Source organism: Amia ocellicauda, chromosome 10, assembly GCF_036373705.1.
Source record: "Amia ocellicauda isolate fAmiCal2 chromosome 10, fAmiCal2.hap1, whole genome shotgun sequence".
NCBI classification, from domain to species: domain Eukaryota; kingdom Metazoa; phylum Chordata; class Actinopteri; order Amiiformes; family Amiidae; genus Amia; species Amia ocellicauda.
The window spans coordinates 30,592,818-30,617,541 of NC_089859.1; the positions used below are offsets into that span (position 1 = coordinate 30,592,818).

A 24,724-nucleotide genomic window follows, 5' to 3' on the forward strand; every position below is an offset into this window, starting at 1 on the left:
TCAGATCCTTACGCTTGCCCATTTTTCCTGCTTCTAACGTATCAACTTTGAGGAAAAAATATTCACTTGCTGCCTAAAATATCCCACCCACTGACAGGTGCCATGATAACGAGATTATCAGTGTTATTCACTTCACCTGTCAGTGGTCATAATGTTATTGCTGATCGGTGTATATATATATATATATATATATATATATATATAAAATGTATGTTTAGGAAGACTAGCAGTAAGACCACATCCTGAACATAAAATTAAACAACATAAATTAATGTGGTTCATAATATCCAGTTGCTTTTTACAAGCATTTGCTGTTTTTAACAATGCTCAACATGTGTCAGTTTATATAATAATGCTGTATTTCATCTACAAATAAAGAAAATGGGTTAATATATTATATCTTGGACATGCAATACTGGAAAAACAAACCTCAAGACCAGATGTAGAAGAATTGATGATTTACAGAACAAAGCCTGAAATGTATTTTAAAAATGAATGCTTTGAAGGTAGGATTACACTCAAATTATCTCCTGTTTATTTTGCCACTATAAAATAATTCTCAGCAGATGCTGATGGGGAAAAATTTAAATAAACTTTTTCATTCTAAACAGACCTATTCTAAACTCTTTGGGGGTGTTGTTTTACTGGTAATTAAAAAAGAAAAATAAATGTTCTTAATGCTATTGGAAAAATGTATTCATAAATTAGATACCAATATGTTTGGTATATATTTCTAAGCTTACCTTAAAAAAATCAAGGTCTTGGACATATATAGGATCTCATTTGAAGAAAGGTTTCCAATCTGTTGCACAATCAGTGTTTCGTCTCAGCCTCCTCAATGGAAATCTGAAGGGGTCGTCTGCAATTCTGGTTCTTATTATCCAAGTCCTGAATCCTCTGGGAGCTTTCACCATTCCCTGAAAAGGCAAAAGGTGCTTTAAAAAAGTTTTTCTTTAGAAACTAGAATCTCAGAAAAATGCAAAGTAGAAGTGTGCAACAACAACAAAATGTGACTGGTGACAGGTAGGTGTTGACGTTCCTCAGTACAACACAAAGCTGAGTAAACTGAACTGAGGGCGTCTTAACAAATCCCAGGGCAGGTCAAATAGACAAGGTTGGTATGAACTAAGAGTGATACAATATGACAGAGATATGGAGATAAAATCACTTCAAGAAGGCAAAGAAGGTAATAGTGACGGGACCGTTTAAGGAACTTGGCCCAGTGTTCTGTTCAGTAGAGCATATTTCCTTTGGTATTCATATTATTCTTTGTGTGTCTGAATTCCTGTAGTGTAAACAAACCAGAAGAATACATATTTATTGCTAATCGAGACTGCACTCAGCTTCCCCAGCATTTCAGTATTGTTCACCAAACTTTCTCAAGGGAGCAAGCTTTTGAAAGCAAACAGTGGAACTATTTATAGATGCCTATTGGCATGGTAACCCTTCTGTTTGTTTGAGTTAGAAACTATTTCTGGTTTTACCAAAATAATAGGGGTTTCACTTCTCAAGATGAATTTGATTTGCACAGAGTTTGAACTGGATGCTCCAGACGCCGATAGTTTCACCTTGGACTCTGCTTCCCTGAGACTTTACTTTGAGGCTGGACTTCAAAACTAAGGCCTATGATTTTCATGCCACAGATATCAGTGTGACTAGTGTTTCAAGTCACTTTTTTTCAGTTGCTTGATTGTATTTTCCCCTTGTTGTAGAAAACTAGGAATTCCTTAGTAACAAACTTACCTGTCTTGTGGTGACTCCATAGACACCATCATTTGAAACTAGATCTTTCCACATGATATCCCATAAATGCTCACACCAAACATTTGAGGCATGTCAGCATAGGGGCACATCAAAGTATTCAAATCCCTATGCCATTAACAACTGGTGTCCTGTCCTTCCCAAACGCCAGAGAGAATTAGATCAGGACTGCAGTGCTGTGTGATAGTCTTGCAAGGTTTAAAGCACACACTGACAAAGCGTTCTCCTACAGAACACATAAAGGCGGGCGGCAAGAGGAGGCTGTTTGGCCATGTGACCTAATACGTCAGTACTCTAAAAGCAGCACACTGGAAATGTTTTTAAAGGACCCTTTGCCTTCTAGCTACTGCTGAAACACACTGCATGTATCAATGCATTTATTCAGACCGATTCAAAACTGCACCGTCTCTGGCAACACCCACCTCCCTCCACTAGAGGCATCAGTCACTTCATTTCAAAAGCTTGGCAACCCACTTGTGTCAAATATTCACTCACTTCAATACAAACCAAAAGACAGCCTCTTTGAAGTGACATGAGATCTGAATGCACAGTACTGGTTTATCAACAGATTCTTTACAGTGATTATCAGCGACCCTGTTTGAAATTTGCAAATAAAGATGCCAACATGATGCCATGATGTCATAACTGAAGCCAACGAAGACATGCACAGAGGGAGAACTCGCTTATGAAGAGTACATAACCTCCTTCAATCTGCACCAATATGACGTCTGCATTGTAGTATTTGTGGTGCAATATAAGAGAGCAAAATGATTCAAAACAAACGTATTAAATCCAGGACATAATGATCTCTAAAGGCACAGAGAGCAAACTGATAATGACATCACCACTTTGGAAAAAGCAATCCTTTAGGACCGGCCAGGAACAGGTGTTAATGACTTGATTCAAGACCAGCTGCTCTGAGTCAGAGAGTGGCTGTTCCAAAGAGGGAACATCAATAGTCTACAATCGAGACACGTGAAAAACATGCACGGCTCTGTACTGCTTTTTTTTTTCCCAGACAGACAGGATGTGGTTAGGAAGCTCATTAATAAAAATCCTTTATTTTCTCAAATTCCACTCAAATGGCTCCTAACCTCCCAGACAAAGTATTTCTCTTGGGTTTCCCACCAAAACAGGACAATTAAAATACTAGACTGCAGTTTGTTTACTACTTTATATGGCATTCTCTCTGCAGATTGATATGCTAACTCGGTAAACTCAACCACTTACCAGGAAAGAAAACAATAATCACGTATTGTGTGTATGAACTATGGACATGGTTATGTCAGTCTAGATGCCAGACAGCCTACTGAAGCTTAAACAATTTATCGCAAATTCTGAAAGCCAAGGGTTGTGGCTCCCTTGGCTGGAGAGTTCAGGCAGGTCATTTACCTTCCCTTGCCTAGAATAGCATTTGGTTTAATAATCTACATGAACTCCGCACAGTACAGCAAGGAAAAAATAAAGGCAGTCTTGCTCCAGACTTTGCAGAATGTTCTCAAGCCCTAGAAGCATGTATCGCAACCCAACACAACTGCAGAAAATTCCCCTCTGCCGCTTTAATAGTAACAACGTGTAGAGGTCAAAATTCCTCATAGTACAGTAGCCCAGCCAAACAAATGACACAATATAAAGTTACTGGAATTCCAGTTTTTTTTTTTTTCTTCATACATTCCAAGCATCATACGTGCAAGTTTACCTTAGGTCTTTAATTAATACCTAACCAGTTTATTGGGTCCTATTCAAGAGTTATTCCAAGACCCATCGCTGCTGAGCCGTACAGACTGAGCAAAGCAAAACCTCTGTCCAGTCATGGAAGGAGTAGGTCAATGAAGCCATCTCTGCGTATTGGACGAGAGAAGAGTGGGAGTGCTTTTTGGTTTGCTTTTGTTTGCTTGTTTGTTTGTTTGCGTGTTTCAATGAGGTGAACTCACTGATCTTCTAGCAGAAAGACGTGACTGGCAAGCTAGTCTCCCAAACCGGACAGCTGGACTGAAATTTAACCTCTGCCTCTGACTAAAGCGGTACTGTAATGAAGACCAAGGGAACCCCCAGAGGAGATTTATTTGGATGACTATCTCATGGCTGAATTCCCAACCAAACAACACAGTGGGTCTGCATAGTGCACTGCGCCTTTGTTCTATGACAAGCCCCATCTTTCAGACTCCACTGAGATCAGAGTGAGAGAGAGACAGAAAAAAGACCCTGGAGGAGAAAGACACGGGGGTTTCTCATGGACTTTTTATCCAGTCAGATTCACTCGCTTTAAATTTAACATCCGTCAAACATTTGATTGCCAAACCTGTGCAAAGCTGAAAAGGGACACTCTGCAGTGCCCTGCACAGTTTTCTTTTCTTTTCTTTGGTTGCAAGCCAAAGCATACTTTCTTTTTGAGGAACTGAAAAAAAAGTTACATGCTAAACCAAGAATAGTTGAGCTTAAAAAAGTTCGATTTGTTCAGTTCTTCAAGATACTGAACAATTTGGCCTCTTCATGTCACTTAAAAAAGGCCTCCTGCTTCTCTGGTACCAAGGCAGAGAAAATACAGAAAGAAAGTACAGAAAGGAGGCAGCGAAAAAAAGGCAAGGGAAACCTATTATTCATTCCCACCTGGTTAGTTCAATAACTTGCTGCAACCATATATTGTAATATAACAGAACAAACTGGACCAAAGGGAAGGGATCACTTGCAATAATACCCTTAACTGTAACCTTCTCCACATATACACGGCTTCTGCAAAAACTAATGAGAGTAAATGAAGGCCAAGTAGGACCTTTAGAAACATCACATTTCCTTACCACCCGCACTCCCCCAGCTTTAAAGTACATTTGTGCTTATTTTTTTTAATACATTTCTTTATTTATTCTTTTTTTTTCAGTGTGGGAAACTTGACTGACCTCTTTTCCCTTGTTGACTTCTATCAATTACCGTCTCCTTTCTGTGCCCGTTCAAAGAAGAGTTTCCCATTTTAGTTTTTATGAATCTTTTATTAGGTGCGTTTCATTTTTGGGAGGCGTTTCATCTTTCGGCACAGAGATTAGTCAACCCTCAGCAAAAACCTTTTTGCATTTGAGAAATCGCATGGCATTAAAGGCACAGAGAATCGCCCGCATCACGAAGTGCCTCAAGTTCCCTCAGTATTACAGAAGATTCAGGACTGAGTTGAAAATTAGGAACGGTTGTTGAAGCAAATTGCATAAATCTTTAAGAGACCAATTTTGCTTTTGGGCACATTGTTATGCCATTTATCTGTCATATATACTCCAGGATTCATTAGAAATTAGGTTCCTAGAGGCAACATTGTAAACTTTTGTTTCTTATCACTGAAGAAAAAACAGAAGCAGTCTTAAGGAATTAAACTATTTTAAAAAACTAGACAGCAGATGTTTTTCTTTGACTTTGTGTGTGTGTGAATGAATAATATACCTTCATGCATGGTGACTACCATTAAAAATAGCATCATAATATATTATAAAAAGTGTTACATTCTGCAGAAGTTAAACAGAACAGTGCTTAAAAAAAAAAGAATAAAATGTAATTCTTCACAGCACATGATCTGACAGATTACATACCGAAAACAACTAGAAGAACTAAGATTTATTTTTAATATATGAATATTTAAATTATACCCACAACAAAAAAAGAAGAAGTTAAAAAAAAAGCTATATTTCTCGACAGGGTCTTGAAAAACTGACACATTTATAGGGAACTTCTGCAAAAAAAAAAAGTTTTAAATTATTTACTTTTATTATGTAAAATATGGCTCTTGGCATAATGTGGTTTTATCCAAAAGTCTCCAACTTAAAAACAGATCAGCCTTGAAAACTTTGAGCTAAATACAATAATTTGCAAATATTGATGACAAGACAATCTGCTGAAAGTTGGCATTATCTGAAGACATTAAAGTTCTTGCAAAAGGGTTTTCTTTACAATGGAAAAGAGAAAAATAGAACTGATAATTTTGACTCTTGCCAGATTACACCTTGACACTCTCCAGAAACAAGTAACAAATATTGCTCTAGAACAATACGATCCTGTAAGTTCAGAGAGTCTGTTTAATATTAAACCATCACTCACTCGACTATCACAGCTTTCCAAATTCAGATCACTTCTGCAGCCCAGTTCTGAGCATCGCCACAACAAGACACATCTGTGCCTTCTACGAATTTTATTTTAAGAATTTCTCCCTGAATTTTGCTTCACGGAATTAGTGGAGCAAAGTCTACACTTTCAAAATAGTCTGGAAAACCAAAGTCTGGCTTACACTGTGGAGTCACACATTTTCTTATGCAACACAAAAGCAGCGCTCTGTGAAGACTCAAAGTTCACCTCTAGATCATAACAGTGAACTACCTTGCCAGGGTTGAGTGGTTGAGGTATGTCCAATATTGTTGTTGTTTTCTTATATAAAAGTAAATAAAAGGCCCAGACCTTGAATTTATGCTTTAACACAATCTAGAGCCATCAACAGTCAGAACAATATCAAATTAAAATGTAAGTGAGACAGAGTCATTTTAAAGCACTCTGAAAGTACACGTGATACTCAGTACCAACCCTAAATCATTCAGGGCCATTTGTAAGGGAAATCTTTGTTGAAGTGTGTTCTCCAGCAGGAGATGACAGAAGTATGGTCTTGTTCAACATCTGGTCACTGGGGAGGATGGGCTAGATGTAGGAACCTGACCATGTTCTTAAAATTAGATGGGTCTAGTAGTTCAAATTGTTCAGATACTTGTCCTTAAAAGGAATAACAGGGCTCCCTTGATGTCGGACAATTATGAGTGTAACAACCCTTCCAAATTGCCCAAGCAATGCAGAACCAAAAGAAGAGCCAATTCAACACAGCTAAAATGCAACTGGAACAAAATGGAAGTTCTCAGGAATGTAAGAGTTTTAAAAAATACATAAATGAGGGGAAAAACACCCAAGAACAAAGAAATGTTCTCTTATAAATTTACAATTTGTCCTAGGCTGAATTACAAATGTAAGCCTATTCATTTGAATTCCCCATATTGGTGCATTAGGTAAGAATGAAGACCAACAACTGAGCTCCTACTGTAAATGGCTCTGCCTCCTTAAATTGTTCTGTATTAAAGCATCTGCTAAATGCCTAAAGATTGTTATAATTTATGTATTTCACATTTACATATTAATTTCTGTATTATTAGCAGTAGTATTGTTACTAATAATAATAACATTCATTAAAATTAAAAAAAATCATCAATACTAAACCAGCACAGGATCATATAAATATCTGAGAAGTTTCTACAGGGTTAAAAATGCAGAGAGATTACATGCAATTGTTTCTACACATAATCCAACTCCCACGCAATAGAAACACCAACCTCCTGTTGATGTGCAAGTGCAGATTGGCAGATTGGTTTCAGCTCTGAAAAGAAGACAGCCACGGACCCCCCCCACCACCACCCGCAATCACCACAACACACACACAAACACACTGTCCATGGGGCTTAGTATTAACCTCCCAAGCAGCTTTATGGAAATCCCCCCCACCCCATCGCACCAACTACATTTCCTCATACTACCACAGGCTTGTCTCTCATCTATCAATTCAATGGGCTCAGATCCGGAGCCCAGAGCCACACAGACATCCCTGAAAGAACGAGAAAAGAAATTGTGCTGCTGTCTGCACAGACAATGCCTACCATTTAATCATAAAGAGAATACATTCTAACAACAATGAAAGAATAAGAAAAATCTTGCAAGGATGAAAGGATGAAGAGATCTTAGCGCTCCAACAAATGTATGGGTAGCAACACTACAATGAGGCAGACAAGAGCCAGTCAATCAGAAGCGGTGAGTTTGTAGAACTGCCAAAGGTAAATAGCGGCCTACAGCTGGACAGCAGGGATGGTCAGTCTACTTCCGTGGGATGTCCAGGCAGTGACTCACTGTCTGACAATGGAAGCAAATGGTTTTAGGTTGGAGGGTACAAGAATTTGACTGAAAAAAGAAAAAGACAGAAAGAATGTTAATGTTCTTTCTCATTGTCTCTGCACAAATAATAAAAAAAAAGAATTATTGTTTTAGGTCTTACAATCTGTCAGCCATTTTTTTCCAACACTAAGATGACAGTTCTGAAAATATACATGATTTAATTAAGATACTATTCAGCGATTGTTTTGAACTTCAAATATGGTTTCATACTAATTGTCAAATTTTAAGTGGTGGGGAAAAAAAAGACATTGTAACCCCAATTTTTCAGTTGTGAATATTAATGCTGCAACTTTGGAGAGTTGCACTTTTTAATAATATAGGCTTAATGGTGTTTATATCAATACAATTCTCTAAATCTGAAAACTATATTAAGGTGTCTGTAGTAAAAAATGTAGGAAGCTTGGAGTAGTGTATGGGCAGTGCCATTGTTGAAATCTAAATGAGTTCATCATCTCAGATTTCCTAATCTACACTACAATGATGTGATTTATAAAATCAACAAAAACAATTTGATACAACGTTTAATAGGATTTATAGATTTCCTCTGCAGTTTACCCCAGTAGAACATCATTGTACCTTGTATTTAAGAATACATTTGTTATCGCTTGTTAACAGAAGCTGTGAAGCCATTGAGAAGCAGACTGGAGGAAAAATTGGCCTATAGACAATCTAAAGATAGCACTATATGGAGTACTAGCAAATTGCCTCATGCTGTCGTAACCAGGACTTTGGCTTGGAGACTGGAATGCATACATAAAACCTTATCTTGGTTAAGATATAATGAATACATAATTCTGTGTCTTTAATAAATAAATGAATAAATAATTCTGGGTTATTTTAGCATGACATATAAAGGCAGCACTAGCTGTTGTGCATGGCCCATTACAGTCCACACTGCTGCAAAAAATACAATCCTATAGACAGCTGCTGAATAACAAGCACAATACTTTACCTGGGTGTGTCAGATTGTTTGAATAACAAATACCCTAGCTGAAGTGTATAACAGCAAATCCACAACACAAAGCAGAGCACATCCCTACACAGTGGGAATTCTGGCACATTTAATTTCTGATTAAAAGGTATACGACACCCCCCGGATCTAAGATGAGGATTAATAAAACATATGATACATTGGGAATTTAAAAAATGGCCCCAAGTCTAGCGGAGTTATGAGAAAGGGCACAGTTGAGAAGGACCAAAAAAACCTGCATTCACTAGTCTGTTTATTCACGTAATTGTGTACATTAAGTGAATTACAAAAGCATCCAACAAACTTGCTTGCCAAAGATGAAAAAATCAATGTGAGTTTACACATCCCACGCATCTGCTAATTTAAGGTATTGTTTCTGACTGAGGGTTTAGTGCCCAGGAAAAGACAAATGCTTTGGAACTGGTTAAATATTAAATTACATGTGAAGCTTCTTATTGGACACAACAATCTGGGTTTACCTTGGAGAGTGAGAAAAATGGCGGTATGACCCAATGGACCGCTACAGCTTTTCAGTGTCATTTTGATCATTGTTCACAACATCCTGACAGCTTTTTTAATAAAGGATATAAAACTGCATCACATACTTGTCCTTCAAGGTGCCAACGTGCATGGAGCAGTAGTTCAATGTGTCAGGGGTGTATTCCTGATGCCCGTGTCATCCCTCCAGGCTCAGAGAGAAACAGTTTAATTCAAACCATGGATGAACAGAGGTTTTACATATGTGGTGATGTACAGTGCCATGGTTTCACAACACAGTTACTCACTCTTTAAATGCTACATTGGTTTATTATGGGCTCCATAGAAATCGTTAAGTAGTGTAGCCTTCTCGCAGCATGGCCAAAACTAATTCTACCCAGCAGGCACACTGGTCAATACAGAGCAGGTACAAGATGCAAATTGATGTAACCATACAAGATAAACACTGTCAAACACAGTCTCACAGTTCAGTAACATTCAATTTGATAGAACGCCCACTTTATCTCCCTAGGTCATATAGAGTGAAGATGAAAACAATTACAGTAAAATGTAGTCACCGATTAGGCTACTTTACCAAAGACAAGAACTGCAGGATGCTTTATTGAGGCAAGAAGGATTTTATCAATCAAATTGTTACTAGTGGATCTATTCCCATCTTCTGATCTTATTCTTAATAATACATGTCTGTTCTGCAAGAACTGAAAAACAGTCAACCAAAAGATTTCCTCTTGATTGAATTTCAAAGTGACATCTGGAAGGGTACTGAACATACGAGCTGCTGGGCGGCTAAACCATGCACAGGAACATGACTTGATCTAAACTAAAAGAGACGGGCAGAAACAAAATCCTGGGAATGCTGCAGAAAAAAAGGACACAAATGCGATGTAGCAATGGCTAATTAAAACATCCAAAAGTGGGCCTCCATTTTGCCACTTTATTCAATTCTCAATTCAGAATTACTCTTAAAGGGAAACGTGCATGATTACCAAAGGGAATGGTTTTATGTCTCTTTATGCATTGACAGTGTTTAAATAAGATATAAACCACTCTTCCAGATCAATTCTAGCACATAAGCAACTTTTAAAAACTGAAAATTAAAAGATTACCAAATAATGGCAGATGTCAGTTTTGGAAAGTGTTGTGTCATAATTCCCTGGATAGCAGGAAAAACTACAAAAGTACCAGATCGGTCTTCCATGTGGCAACTGGAGTCCTTACTATCTTGTCAACCGAGTGTTGGCCTTTTATGGTCATTCCTAATAGTAATTATATTTTCAGTAGACAACATGTTCGAACATAAAGTGAGCTGCAGATTTTCTTTCCCAAGAGAATTTCTCTATTAAACATCCTAACTTCTCTTGGCAGATCTTCCAGTATAAAACAAAATATGTTTGTTCTTAAACTGTTCTTGTACTATGCTCTTATGATTATCAAGGATACTCCAGAACTTTCGAGTACTACAACTGTGAATATTCCTTTTGAAAGCCATTAGGTTGCGTCCTAACCGGCAGCTCCCGAACCTTGTGAAGACAGTGAACTCATCTCAGGGCCGGAGAACACCTCCTGAGCTGAAATTGATTAAGCTCATTTCAAACACGGAGAGAGCTTATCGATCCATGTTCTCTCTGCACCGACCGACTTCACTTGATCATCCTATCAGCCGCATAAAACAGGACACACAAGCTGCGAGCCATGAAAACACAATCGCCTTCTACAGTTAAGTGCGAGTTTCCTGGCTAGGAGAAACACTTCCAATTACTTTGGCGTGAGCAGCAGCTATCCTGACTCCGTTGGTCACTTCATTCCACTCGCATAACTTTCCATGAGTTACTGAAAAATATATTATACATTTTGAGTAGTTTTTTCATCTTCTAGTGCTCTTTTGGCTCGTATGACCAAAACATTTATTGTATTTTGTAGTGTTCAGACCAGCTATTCCCTGTATCTGGAAGGCACACTAAATGAATTTGGTGATGGATCATTGTATCTGAGAAGAAAATAAACCTTTTAGTGCCATCTCATACAAATTATGGCTATGTGTCTTTGTTTTGCCAGGTATTGTACATTTTCATTTGCTGCAGCAGCTTTCTCACTGTTTACTTCTAATTAATTTGCTTTACTACCTCACATTGTGTGTTGTTTTCATTCATCTGCACCAGCCTTCCTCCGCAAACAATCACTCTCTTTTTTTAGTACTCATTTTCAAACAATGGCCTCGCCTGTCAACTCTGATTGGTTACAAAACATATGCTGAGTGAAGGTAGCTGACGAAACGCAACAACGCAACTGCCAATCATTGCTTTTCGAGGCTTATATATAGGGTTCGAATTGTATTGCTTGCCGGGAGTGAAATAATTCACTTTGCAGTCAAGGAAGGCTGGCTAGAGCTTCTTCAATTGAACTACACTGTGGTCATACCAGCAATCCCAACTGAAAAGGCCTGGGAGAAGCCTGTCAGCTCTCCAAAATTAATGAAGCCATTGTCTCATTACCAAGATATAGGGCTAAATCTGTAATTTACCAACAAAAAGACTCCACGACCATCTTAAGGTCAAAGCTATGTCTCCAATCACTAATTTAATCTAGTGTTCTTTAACATGTCACTCCTCGGTTAATCAGATGAAAGATGTCAGCTAGAAAACTCATAGGGGGATGCTTTCAGGGATGTAATTTTTACTGGGGATGAGGAGTACTGTTTTTTTTGCTTATTTGCGTATATAAACATAATGGATTTACCAAGAACACACATCTTGCCCTGCAATGGCTTGTGGGACTGAAACAGGGGACAACCTTTTATAATCCTCAGGGAGGGAAGGTAAAGGTCCTCTTTCATTGTGTGCTTCTGGAATACAATATCAAAGCTAAAAAACTGTTCAAAAGAGACAAAAAAACAGCACTTCGGGACAGCCGCTGTAATCTTTTTTTCATTGAGGCGTTTCCTGTAGAAGGCTGGGTCAGATACAATCCCTCATATAATATGCTCTCTACAAACTGTAGACTCAATTGTCCTCATTTTGTACAGTACAGGATCAAAGGTGGGGTACCAAATTTAACCCCCATGCTTTATCTAATAGAGAGACAAACTATTTAAAGATTGCAGGTGGGGTGGGGGAAGCAGGATTTCCTAACACTAAACTAAACGTGAAATTCTAATGTCTGTAATGTTTAAAGTTCTGCTCATGGGTGTCTTACTAGCTTCAAAATCATTTGAAACATGGCCTATAGGATTGTACCAGGGATCTAAAGAATCCAAGCAGAAAAGAAGAGCTAAGCATCACATGAAACACACATAATAGGATGTAGAAAAGGAATCTTGATTAAAGGAAAATGCAGACAACCAAAAAGTATTTAACATTTTAGATTTTCAGAGGACAGAAATTAAATCAGATGGCAGATCAGAGAAATGGCCAAGATTAATTGAAATAATGCTGAATTAAAAACAAAAACAACTTTTTAACATTTTTCTGACCTAAATATATTGGACTTTTACCAACCAAAACATCTGAAATCTGGGAATTAGTGGAACTTTTCCATGTCTGATAGGACCATTTTGCTCTGAAAAAGAAAGCTTTACAAATCACATTACTGGGCAAATGTATTGTAAAGCATGTTTTTCCAGGCTGAATAATGTTGAATTCAGTCTCAATGGTCTTATGATTTCTGATCATTAATATGTAAATTAGCTAACAGATCAAATTATGAAACAAGTTTAATACTTGTCATGGAAGAAATTATGCTCAGCGCTCGATGAAAGCAGGGGTTTGTTAATTGTGGAACACCAGCTGTTCTCTCTTCTTTCTGTGTCCTCCGCTACCCCTCAAACTGCCCCACTGCCCCAGAGTCGCATCATGCAGGACAGGGTGGGGGAACTGGCTTTCCACTATTGCCCCTCTCGGTTTTCCTTGCTATTTCCTCCTTGTCGGTCAATATTTCTGACTTTCACACTGTGGATCTGAACTAACCTTGGAAATTCCTCTGTTTGACTTTCTTTCCGAATGAGCTTGACTGCTTTCATTCAAAAATCTGGGATCCTTCATGTTTGACTCTTTCTCCTTTCCACTCTTTCCTTGACAGGGCAGGCTGATAGGTCATCCGCGTTTCTCCCCTCCATCCCATTCCTTGTCATCTTGTACCACAACCTCCACTCCCCTTCTCCACCTAGCCTCCTCACCTCGTTCCCCCCATTGACTCATTCTCCGAGCACTCAGCCGTTTCCTCCAGCACTCCTCCAGCTGCTGCGGTCTCATCTTCCAGGGATGGTCTTCCTCCCCTCAGCCCATACTAAACTGTACTGTGCTCAGATGAAGTGGAAGCATTTCTCCTGACCTGTACATCTCCACTCTCCCATCTTATCTCATCTCTGTTAAACCAAAGTATCCATCTCTCCTTACATAATACCACCTCCCCCTCCTTTTCTGCCTCCTTCTACTGCTCCTATACCTGATGTTTTCCAGCTCTTTCGCAGTCCTGACTCCCACATCCCACTACCCTCTCTATCTCCATACTGCGCTCTCATTCTATCCCTCATTCCTCCTTGACTGCCTCCTCCCCCCTTTCTTCTCCTATTTCACCTTTACACCTGTGGGTCCTATATTCCCTTTGCTTTGCAACCTACTATCAGTTCTCGCCACAGAACTATTTGACTCCACCCACTACAGAAGATCAACAACTCAACTCGCTGTGCTACTGCATGTACACCATTCAACATTACTGTATTGTAACTCTGTACCTTACTTGCTACCAATTTAGATACTATATCTTGTTCTGCGTTTCTCTTCCACTGCATTTTTATTACCCTCTCTTTTTGATTCCCATAACCTGTATTTTGCTTTATTTGCGATCATTCCAGCCTTTTCACCTCACACACACATTCTTTTAAGACAAAGGTGACACATCCACTGGCAAAGGCATGGTATTAATATTAAATTTGTGTGTGCCATGCATACAGAGAACCTTAAAGGGACCTCAGAGAAATAGAGAACACAACCATTGCATAGCAGGTACATTTTCTTCACTTTTTACCGGCTGCAGGCTCTTGTACTAATTGTCCCGAAGGAAAGCAGAAGACCAATACATTTAATGTTGTTTTATCTTTGGACATCTATGCGAATGTCCTGAAAGTAAAATTACAGGCTACATCCAGCGATCCGACTTGGCATGCAAGAACCTGCCACTGGAAAAACCTTGAATAAAGAAAACTGCTATGCATTATGAATCTTATCTGTTTCTTATCTTATCTGGACTCATATACGTCTCTCCTTGAGTTTTCCATTTGCAGCAGAATAATTATAAAATGCAACTTTGCACAGAAACAAGTTCTCCCTCCAGGGGATGTTCCATTCAAAATGTCCATAATAACATGAAATCCATGCTGACAGCATCATAATAATAATAATAATAATAATAATAATAAAAAAAAAATAAACAGAGACCCTCTTACACCAATTAGCACCTAAGTTCTTTGTTATTCCCATTGCCACCACTGAATAACAGAAACACAAGGAGAAAGAATAACCAAAAGGGAATACGTGAGTGACTGCATACTGCAATGGCACTGATCGCACACCGCACCGAGTGACACAGCCTCTCTCCCACACATACACAGAATTACACTACCAGGAAGGTTTCTACAACTCTTTCCAAGTTGCTACTATTTTACTGCCAGCTTATCAGCAACTGACACGTAGGGCTTTACGAATGTTGTCCCGGCTCTTTTGTGAACAATGAAACATCTAGAAGAGGCAAGCTCAGAATAAGACAGCAGGAATGTGTGACATAGTACTTTCATTCATTTATTTTACAGAATGTATTTAAGTTAAAGAGAAATATGACCCTGTTCATTTGCTGGAATATTCTGTCCTTAAAGATATAGCCAGCTATCAAGGTTGATTCCAGTTATCCCCATATAAAGTGGCAGTGAAGTGCCATTCTAAAACTGATATGTACAGTATAGGTTGGAAAGGAGAGAGGATGTTACTGCAGCTGCATCACACTGTGTGAGGGTCTGTAAAGGTGATCGTTGTCTGAGACAGCATTTTTCCCAAGGTGATCTGCAGTGGCCTTTTCATATATCAGTTTCAGTGATTCTTGGCATTCAAACAACTAGCTGACTGGGTCCTAATTTACGAAATAAATAAATAAATAATGTGGAGAATATGGCAGATTTGAAAATGGCACAGAAATTACTATAATAACAGTAACGAAAGATAAATAAATTGCTTTTCAACTTGAATGCTGAACAATTAAAGTCTCTCCTCAAGGGTGCAGAAAATAAAAAGACAAACCAGCTGTAATAAAACAAGATGTTAATGATAAAGCTTGTTTGTTTTTTGTTTACCAAACGGAATGACTTTCAAATGAAAACCGATAAAATACTTGTTTTAATCATTCTCCTTAATCTTTTAAAAAAATTCAATTTGTTTATATCCTTTTTCTGTGTGTTGCAACCGGGACCACACACATAAAACTGACATAAAAAGATGCTGTCAAGAAAGTGGTTAATTTATCCTGTGTGTCTGTGTTTGAGTCTCTCTTTCAAAATACTTTGTAAACTCTATTAAGCTAAATTTCACTCACATACTGTAAAAGACCCTCTAGGATTAAATTCAGAAGTCAACCCCAGAAATCAGCCCCCTCAAGTCGGATGTGTTAATGTATTCCAGAAACACAAACAGCGCAAAGACGATATATGCAGTCAACCGATTTTTGAAACTCAAAAACGTCCTATAGTGCTATAAAGTTTCCAAAATGTAACATACACAGGGTTAATGATATTTTCCCCTGACAAGAACACACCCATTCAGTCACACATCAAAGATCTTTAGAGTCTGTAACTCCTCTGAGGCTAAAACAGGTACATGGTACTTTGTAGCAAGGTGCTATGACAACCTAATGTAGGCTACAAATCCCTGTCATCTCTGAGGCCTCGTTATTCTGCATTTTCCATCACGTAACTACTACAAAACAGTTTGAAAGCAGCTACTACTTCAAAGCAAACAAGGCCCAGACCAGGCCTACTTCAGGCTCCTATAGTAAATTTGATCAACAGAAATATAAAACTGAACAACCTTAGATTACCTAATACATATCATATGAAAGTCAACTAGTTCTATTATATTCTTAACCGTGAAGTTAACTTCCCTACAGGAAAGGAGGGGAATTATGTGTGTTTGGCGTCTCCGCTCTGATGTAATCTCGTACACTAGATGCACTGTCTGAATTTAGATTTCACTGTATCAACAAAGCCAGACACAAAATATCTGATGGTGGTCCTCTGCAGGTTGTGTATTTTGTACTCATCTCAAGAGAAAGATGTTTTTAAAAGACTTATAGGACACAAAACATTATTATAAATATTATTTTTTTCCCTATTTATAATGGAAAAGGGATCCCTCTGGTCACGTGTGCATCTAAGTATTTTTTTTATGTCACTGTGTGCATGAGTGAACATTAATCAGAGAGAAATAAGAACTGGAACTTAACATGTGTAACAAACTACTAGATTTGTGTCACGATACTAAATATTTATTTAAAAGGAGTTTCCAGGCCTTGACATGAAAATCCTAGATTCACACTGCATGTTTACACACAATCTAAATCAAAATAACTATGCCCTCCTGTGTGCGTGTGTGTGTGTGTGTGTGTGTGTGTGTGTGTGTTCAAGGTGTAATGAGTACTACATTGTAATCCATCTATGTTTTCTGCAAAATATTGACAGGCAAGACACGTCACACACCACTGAAATACAGGCCCTGTTCTCAAGCCCTATTTGCCCTGTAAAAAATATATTAGTAAAGCAACCACAGATTGTAGTTATGGATTTGTTATCATTATTATATTCTTTAATTGGACAATTGCCTGGATTCAGTCTAATAAACAATTACGCAAAAGGCTGTCATTTGAGGATACTGGCCCTTGGGGGCTGTGAAGCAATTTATTGAGTTCGTAATCTGTTTTTAATCTGACTCAAATATTGGGCATTTGCAAGTTAGTGTCTTCTCTAACTAACAGATTTGACCATATCTGGCATTAACTGAGCAAATGGCTAATTATTACTCAAGTGACCCAGGGGCAGGAGTGTCAAATGGTGCATTTTATTCAACGAGGAGAACTACTGCATCATTACTGCACTACATTCAATTTGACTGCAGATTCAAAACAATCCAGAAGTAGCACATATTCCAAGGTAAAATGACACAAATGGGCGATGTAATACTGAAGCACCACCAAGTTAGAAATGTAACATCTTCACATACAGGAAATTAGCTGGTCTTCTCATACGAACATCTCATTTGCCTTACCAGGAATCTCTCTCCCTTTTGTGCATCATCCTTTTGATTCAACTTCAACTTCCTTCAGACTTGGCAGTGGACAATTTCACACTCGCATGTTCTCTGTCATTAATACCAGCCCGACTTCTGTTTTGTATTTTAGCACTTCAGTCGTGTCAGACCTGAACTCACAGCAGATTATTTAAATGGAGCTTCATTCCAGGAAATGACATTCACATTACAGTTTAATTACAGCCAGTAGTACACTCCACAATTATGCCCAAGTGACAGCACATTCCATAGTACTAATGTAAGTGGTGGAGTAATATAGGACAATAACAAATCTGTATGTGGCTCTAAGCACTTCATAGTAAAATACAGGTTAAATAATAGAACCGGTTGTACAAAGCCAAAAATAAGTCCTGGGAGTGTTCTAACCATTCAGAGTATTGTTACTTATTTTCCTGTTATTTGATTCCTTACTACAATCCTGGTCGTTGACATATCCTGAATCCTTTGGGATGTTGAGCTCTTAATGATACAGCTTCATTCAGCGTTTTTAATTGAACTATTTCCTGGGTGAGACATTTCTAAACTCACTTTTACAAGGTTTATGATAACTCTATGACAAGTAAACAGGTTGAGAAATCCCCCTGAATAATCGGTTTCAATGACTAGATGTCTGGAATTTAGGCCCCACGCAGAAATAAGATGCTTTAGAATAAGAGTGTTTGACACAGTGTAACTCTCACCATTAATTTGTGATTTATTAAAGGGTGTTAGGACAGCCACAGGAGAGAAAAAATGTATTCCGCAAACCTAAGGAAAGATTGAACCTACTAAGTAAATACCTTGCCAACTATACACCTAATGAAAGCAGATTTTTAAATAAAGGACTGGGAGCAGGCAGGGAATAATTAAAACAGTTCTAATTAAGAAAACTACTCAATTAAAGGATTCATTAGCCTCAGTAATTAAGAACTTGGTCTGAGGGAAAAATACCTTATATGCTTCTATGTGTATCGTTCGTGTCTTTATTGATGATGCTATGGTTTTCGGTTGTATATTGGCTAGTGGTCACTTGTTATTGTGAATTTATCAAGCTATGCAGGTAATGGCCTAAATGGCTGGGAATCCATCAAGAACCCAAAACCCACTGACAAGCACACACTTACATTCATCACGTCCATAATGAAAACTCTGTAGAATCTACATAACCATAATTGTAGACTGTAATTTATGACCAGTTTCAGAGGCTTTTTCGTGTGATTCATTGCGAGTAGAGGTTTTGCACTTGAAATTAAAATGCTGCTTAACAAGTTATTTTGCTTGAAGAAAAGCTATTGAATGTGGGAACAATATGACACACTGTCAGCAATTAAGGAGCTGAAAGGCAGAAACAGATGGAATATTATGAACCCCAACATGCCCACAGAGTAGGCCTTTATTTGCTTAATTGTGGGGGTTTAGATTTGGTCATTCATCAAAAACGACAGCAGAACACCACCACCTGATCAGGCTAAAATGATAATAAAATAACTGTCGAAAAATTGATGTCTGCGAGGAAAAGGACTTTATTCGGCAAAGGAAAATGTTTGATAATTGGGGTGTTTGATTTTCTTCATTGTGAGTGGGGTTGTTTGTTTTGTTGTTGTTGTTCCGTTTATGGATTTAAATAACTGTCACTGAGCATGTTGTATCGGTTGAATATTTGCATTCGGTTAGCTTCTGTCGTTGTGGAAGAAAATCCAAGAACTCGATTTCAGCTTGTAGAAAATCAGTTTCTTTGGATCAACAAGCCTGGTGCAAATTCTGCCTGCTCCATGCAATGAACCTGTGGCACGATAAACTCTTTCAATCAGTTTCTACTTTCTTAGTAATGCACAAGTGCTCCAAGCATATCAAACCAGAAATTACTCAGGTTACTGTGTGCAGTACAATTTAAAGAAAACATCTCACTACACTCGTATCTGAAAGAGGCTCTAATTCAGTACCAGTAGCCTGTCACAAAGTGAAGTGGAAAAAAAAGACCAGCCGACTATAAAAACTAAGTTTAATCTGAAGGGTTTCACAGCCACTGCTGTGTTTTTACCAGGCCCCTAGTGTTACACAACTCCTTGTAATCCCTTTGAGATGTTGTTCACCACTAAAACATGGTCTACAGTTTTCAAAGAAATTGACATATGTTTCTTTACCACTCTCATTTACTTATTAGAGCAAATTACTTCCATATGAAACAATGTAAACATTGATTCCAGCATGGATGCGTATGGCGAGTTAAAAATACCAGCACAACCTACAGTAAAGCAGCTTTTCAGACATGTATAGTAATTTTTGTATTTTAAAGTATTTCCCTTAGTACTGATCAGTCTTATAGCATCACCTTGCCTTGTTTAGACTGCCTCTGGGCTCTCATGTTAAATACTATTGGTATTATTCCTTCTAATGTTTATTTGGAGCCTCCGTTGTGCACTATCATCTGTTAAATTGTTGGCAATCCCCAAATATAAGCTTCTGATTATAAATTGGAACAAGGGATTTTCCTAGCTGTCATCTGCTTAAAAATGTACATAACTTAAACATGCAAAAGGGAATGCAAAAAGACTTGACTGGCAACAAGGTCAGGTTTCGGATAGTATGTATGCTAAACGATGAAAGAATTTTGTAAACAGATGCAGATGAGCTGCAGTTTAGTGTCACATTAAACCAAGTTGTGGGCCTAGATACAGCACTTGCAAACCGTTTCCACTTAGATTCTGGATAAGGGTTTATCACTATCCATCATTTAAAAAAACACAACTCATTCATGCCAGTTCGGCTAAATAAATTAAAAAGCAGAGGCATGTTTTTAATCTTGATTAGGCAGGTTGAGTGGGGTAAACACAGAAGGAACGTGGGTGAAAAGGAAGATGAAAAAGTAGCAAATAAAGAACTAGAAACCACAGTATTCTCGACTCTCTCACACACACTGCATGATTTCATATCCAAAGAGGAAAGAATTGCGTCCAACAACAAATAATGCAGTATGATTCCATCCAAACACCAAACTCCATAAGGGGGAATTCACTTCAAAAAGTACCAGAATTAACCAAACATTTTTTTGACATATATGTAGTAGTTCCTCCCTATGCGTCATACTTTTTAAATCAATTATTCCCTTTTGACTGGGCTTCTGGAAGGCTTTCAATATGGTTAAGATAATTTGCCACTTGAATTCATGAACAGCAGTTTGACTTTGCTCTGTAGATAGATACATTGGTGCAGGCCTTTGGTCAGAGAGAGAAAAAAATATGTTTTGCTTACTCTTAAACAGAGACCATTTTCTTTTCAACTCAAATTCAATCAGCATCCATTTATGCCCAAGTTTAAAACTTTTCCCCCAAAATATACCCATAATCGACTGCTTTTTTCCCAAAATAAGTGAAAGAGCACTGTGTTAAATGCTTCAGAGAGCAGTGCAGCACAAATAAGTGGGAAGAAAAGCTTATTATAACAAAAAAACTCTCAGTCTTCACAGCCAGAAGGCCACATCACAGACTTGGGAAGACAATGTGACTCTTTATTGAAATATGAAGTTTGTAACCTGAGGTTGAGGTGTGTCCCTGCAGTCTTACACTCTCGGACAAACAATTAGAAAGATCGTTATACGGGCCTGTCAATAACTCGGAGGGAAACATAATACTAATACCTGGGCTGTAGCATGCAGGTTTGATAGCCTACCTAGCAGTTCTCGATGCAATGCGGGGATACTGGTATCAGCCAAGAAAATTAAGGAAAAGGAAGTTAAGGAAAATTGCTAAAACACCTTTGGAAAAATAAACATTTGAGTCCAATGAAGTTAATTTGCTGAAATTAATATTTATTGTGCCTGGGCTGGGGGGTATTACAGCTGAAATATACTTCACAGTTCACAATGGCATACGTTTACAGCAATTTTAACCACACTCCGCGTGTCTGTTTATAGGGGTAAAGTAAATAGTAGAAGAATGACGATTTTTATCATTCAGCTGCACATTATAGCTGCACGCAGAATTCCTTTATCATGTTATTCTGAAGTAACCAACTTTGGCACTTAAAAAGCACAAATAATATATATTATGAAAATTCATCTATTCTGCATTTCAATTTCCATATTGAAGCATTATACAACTCGTAAACAAATCATATCTTGGGCACTTAGCTCTTGGGGAATTGTGAAACTCATAGTCGTGTGTGTGTGTGTGTGTGTGTGTGTGTGTGTGTGTGTGTGTGTGTGTGTGTGAATGTGACATGTTTAGACCAAATTAGAAACAGCTATTTCCTGACTTCTATGAAAAAACAACTCTTCTACTTCATGTTAAATGTATGAAATTGATACAAAACTATCTGTAAAACAGAGACAGTCTATGGTAGTAGTGGTCGTAGTAGTAGTAGTAGTAGTAGTAGTAACAGTAGCAGTAGCAATAACATCTGCACTTGTAGTAGTTGCAACTGAAAAAAACTAATCAGGTAGACTGCAAAAGAAACGTGGAAAAACTGAACCCGGCAAGAATTACTATGCAGTGCCCGTGTAAGTGGAGGATGGAAACAGCACTGGCTCGTTCATAAGGCCAGCACACCTGAATGGACAAATAAAAACTGTCTGTTGCCATGGCAGCGCGCCTTAATTGCTTGATTGATCACGGCGAGTCTGCGCACAGCCGGACTGCCAGACTGCGGCTCAGCGCTGCCGGGGCCGGGGCAGGCAACTTTCAACTGCCTCTGAACAGCTCCTTGTCAATCACTGATCAGCCGGGACCGTGCAAATAGTCCCTTTAGTTCAAGAAAAAAGCACTTGGGGTATTGCAACTATGCAACTATATGTGTGTGCATGCATGCAAACATACAGTATACACACACACACACACACATATATAATACTAATCACCATAACAGTGATTCTAATAAGATACAATGATCAATAACTGCACTCAAACGGGCAAGCATGGCAATGAATGAGGAAGGCATTCTGCAAATGAATCCCAGCGTTAATCGCGACGTAAATACTGTCAGCTGGGCTAACAGTGTAGCATATTACGAAACACTTGCTGAAACTGACTACTACAGCGTGCATACGAGGGGAAACGAAAGGGGAAATTGGGCATGCTGCGCCGCGTCCTGGGACAGCTCCAGCGCTCACGCAATCGCACGCAATGGTCATGTATGCGAGCTGTAGTAGTTTTGCAAGGAAACCCGGCTGCGCACAGCCATCCCTCACTGTAAACACAGTCCAAATAGCAGCCCATTATATAACTAGCACCGCCGGGCTGGGATGACATCACGGGCAGACGGGCGGAAAAGTGTGCTTTAAACACCGCCAGACGGGCCGGGGTTATGTGTAGTAAAATGCACCTTCAACTTGTATATACATGCATTCGGTTTTGGTTTTGGTTTTGGTTTTGCATGTTAGCAATCAACCTCATAGACGCATATGTTATGGTTAAAATACACACACCGTACATGCTATGAGTGGTGAGCGTAATAATGACACACAACACGATTCATGGTCCATCTTTCTTTTTAAATTGCTTTTCAACTTCTATCTGCTGCTTCCTTATCAGCTCACCTGGCCGTCACGGCTAATAAAAAGAGTTGCGACTGAATAAGCAGTGCCAGCAATGACAGAAAAACGCATTTGTTTGACAGCGGGATGGACTGCACTACACACACTCTGCAAGCGGCGATTAGGAAGTAAGCCGTGCAGTGCAGCGCGCAGCCGCTAGAGGAGGGTGCAGTGGCGCAGTAAGGAGCGGGCTTGTCCTACAGCAGCCCCGGCTGAGTGCGCTCCGATTCCGGCTACACTTCCCCGCAACACCCGCTCTCCCTCTCCCCCCTCTGGGCTGCCCTGCCGCGACGAGACCGACAGACAACCCTGCACGACAAGCCCGGCTTCACCTCTCCTCCGCCCCCCGAGCCACTCGAAAGTGCGCCTTTATTCTCATAAAAAAAAAACCCGCACAGACGAGCGCCGGGAGCCACTGCGTCCCTTCCGACTTGCACACACAGCCATCCCTGTCACTTCGGGACTCGCGTCGTCCGTGCTGCCCGGGCGAAGGGATGTGTGCGAATGAACCCCGAGGACTTACTGTGCGGTGCGACGGCTGAGACAGCGGTGGCTTTTCCGGCTGCCAGGGCTCTCTTTCCTGCAGGGACGAGCGGTCCGTCTCCCCTCCGCTACTAGAGTGATGTCTGCAGCAAAGCTCGCTGGCTCTTCCCACCTCCCTCCTCCCTCTCTCTCTCCCTCTCTCTCTCTCTCTCTCTGTGAATGTGTAAGAGAAGCCAAATATGGAGCAGTTGGCCGCCTCTGCAATAGCTCAAGGATCCTACAACACTATGCAAGAAGGGGATGGAGGCAAGGCAACTCGCTGGCAAGCCTCCAAGAGTCACGGATTAAGGCATACCCACACCACACGAAGTTACAGCCGGGCTTAACTCCTTCACACCTGGAGCTTTTTCTTTTTGTTATTTTGTGGGGGGGGGGGTTTGGTTTTTTTTTTGTAGCTGTTGTTGATGTCGTCGTGCTGACAGCTGCGGCTTGTCCACACGGATCAAGCCCAAGCCGTTAATGAAGTTCCTCTCCTGCTGGGTGCTAAAGCAAACTTTGCTGTTTTATTCCTAGGAGGGACAATAGTGCAGCAAATGACAAATGAGGGCTGGGGTGCACATGTATGCGCTTTATATTGCAATTGCAGTTGTGCATGGAAGAATGGAGCTGTCATGAACATGTGAAAAGCCTGGTTGGGTGTTTTTGCAAATGCATGTACCAAATTGCTTATTTTAGGTGATCTATTTTTAGGGAAGCAACTCAGAAGAGAAAAGCATCTTAACTGAGTGTGTTGGGTGATGGTGATTTGGCCACCATTGAATAAATTCATATAAATACCCTTCTTTGTTTATTTGAGGATCTTCAGCAAAAGCAATTGTATTTTTAGTTGTGCGACATAGTTAAAAATATATATAATAAAAGAGATTTGAGATTTGTTTATCAGTAAGCATCATAAAAAGTGCATTGATTTGCACACTTAACAGTCATGGAAAGAATATATTTTATCGTTATGTGTGAATTAACTAGTGGTATACAACCAACATCTGTCCAGCTGAAGAAAAGTAGTCTATGTGTTTAAGCACCTCCAAAGGGGCTGCAATTCTCAAGTAACACCATATGCACAACACAAAGGGAATACAACATTAACAAAAAGGTTATTGTACAGTGTCCGGTTTACTTTGGTGAAGGGGCTTTACAAAACAC

At 39.2% G+C, this 24,724-nt stretch overlaps 1 protein-coding gene across 4 annotated transcripts in view; it reads right to left on the minus strand.

Moving 5' to 3' along the window:
• The window catches only part of atxn1a (ataxin 1a), a 114,063-nt gene extending 90,174 nt beyond the window's left edge, over positions 1 to 23,889 (minus strand). For 2 of the 4 annotated variants that reach the window (XR_010820206.1, XR_010820205.1), the window contains exons 1-2: positions 23,562 to 23,879; positions 744 to 917 (exon numbers count right to left, since the gene is read on the minus strand). The gene's annotated coding sequence lies outside the window, so the exon portion shown is untranslated. Of the gene's footprint in view, positions 1 to 743; positions 918 to 23,561 lie in introns of all 4 variants that reach the window. The other 2 variants (XR_010820207.1, XM_066715879.1) reach the window with 2 other exon arrangements.
• Between the last annotated feature and the right edge of the window lie 835 nt (positions 23,890 to 24,724).